Raw genomic sequence first — 1,874 nt, 5'->3', positions numbered from 1 at the left:
CTAACATCGAATATAAAGTCACTTTTTCGAACAAGAAGGCTCAATATATTGGAGAAACGAAAAGGAATCTAACTCATAAAATCAGTGAGTATAAAGCTAAACGCTAGGTTAATCTTCTTTTTCATCTGTTATAACCCATTCATACACATTATCATTGATTTGCAAGGAAGAATTTCAACATATCATTTAAGATATTAAACACAAAGAAATCAAAACAATAGAAACTATTTACATCACTTGGAAACCTCATCTCAATAAACAATAATAATCATCGGCACAGTTACATCTTTTATAAACTTTGTTTCGGATTTTTAGGGATCCGGAACCGTAGTCATCTAAGCCTCACGCTTTTACCTCTCCGTCAGTCCCCACCTTTCCACCACAGAAACACAACAGGCCAGTTTATATCACTACGCAATCTGTTTCATATATTTACTGTTATTTGTTCAGTGCGGTTGTGTATTTTGGGGTATATATTTTGTTTCTTTTTAGCTTGTTTTGTGTTGCTCTTGTTTCATATCTTTTTTGCGAGTATATGTTATGGTTTTATATTATCAGAGATATTTTGAATTCAAAACTATATATTTTTCATCCTGAGGATGCTTCCTATGAAGGCGGAACGTCATGACAATAAATACACCTACTTACAATTACTGTAAGTCAAGGAGGATAGCAAAGAGAAAATGTACTAGGAATGTCATTGAAGGTAGAATAAAGCCAAAACTGTTGGTCAATATTAAAGTCAATATTAAAGTCATTGATAATTAAGATATCCGCAAAAAGAGAGTCAGAATGTCGTCCACTTTGGAAATTAAGTAGTTAAGTAATTTCTTAACGTCAAGAATTAGATGAGAGGTAAGTATACAGAACAGTTAATCATATATATATATATATATATATATATATATATATATATATATATATATATATATATATATATATATATATATATATATATATATATATATATATATATATATATGATTCTTGTACATTGTCATTCTTATTCTTTGAGAGACACGAAAACAATGAGGTGAACACAGACGAAACTGATGGCTGTTCAATAGCAGATATCACTAAGAGTGAAAATACACCTCAATGAATGTACTATTGTTTTCTTTGATTTTTTATTCTGTTTCTTTCTCTTCCTCGGTGGACTAATTCTCCCCATTCTTTTAAGTCTTCATAGCACTTTTTCTTTTCCACATCCTCCAAAGTAGTTCTTCTTGCTTCCAGTGCCTTCTTAATCCCCAGAATCCACCTTGTCTGTGAGCAATCCCTCGGCCGTTTTTCTTTCGGAGTCCACATGAAGAATTTTTTTGGGAACCTGGTATCTTCCATTCTTTGCATTTGCCCATACCATAGCAGTTTTCTTTTTTCAATAATATTTGTGACTGGAGTGACTTCTAAATCTCTCCTTACTTCAATGTCACTTGGTATATTTAATCTTGTGACACAGTATATTGTTCTTAATACGTTCATTTCAGCAGCTGTTATTTGACTTTCTATGGCTTTTGTTACTGACCATGCTTCTGATCCATAGATCAGAATGGGCCTTAAAAATGATATATAGATTTTTACTTTGCATTGTTGTGATATCATTTTGTCTGTAAGCAAGGGATTAAGTAATTTTGCATTTGCATTGTATTTTTCAATTCTGTGATCTATTTCAATTTGCTGACTGTTTTCTTGATTGAGTATTACTCCCAGAAACTTGATCTGGTCTACTTGCTTCAGTTTATCACTTCCTATGTATATATTGCAGTCTTCCCTTTCTCTACCAACATGCATTATCACTGTCTTGGTTGTATTTATTGCCACTCCTTTTCTTATCAGCATTGTACACCATCTGTCTATAACAGTCTGAAGATGTT

Source organism: Portunus trituberculatus, chromosome 21 (genome assembly GCF_017591435.1).
Source record: "Portunus trituberculatus isolate SZX2019 chromosome 21, ASM1759143v1, whole genome shotgun sequence".
Classification (NCBI taxonomy): Eukaryota; Metazoa; Arthropoda; class Malacostraca; order Decapoda; family Portunidae; genus Portunus; species Portunus trituberculatus.
Note: the sequence above shows the minus strand (reverse complement) of the source record.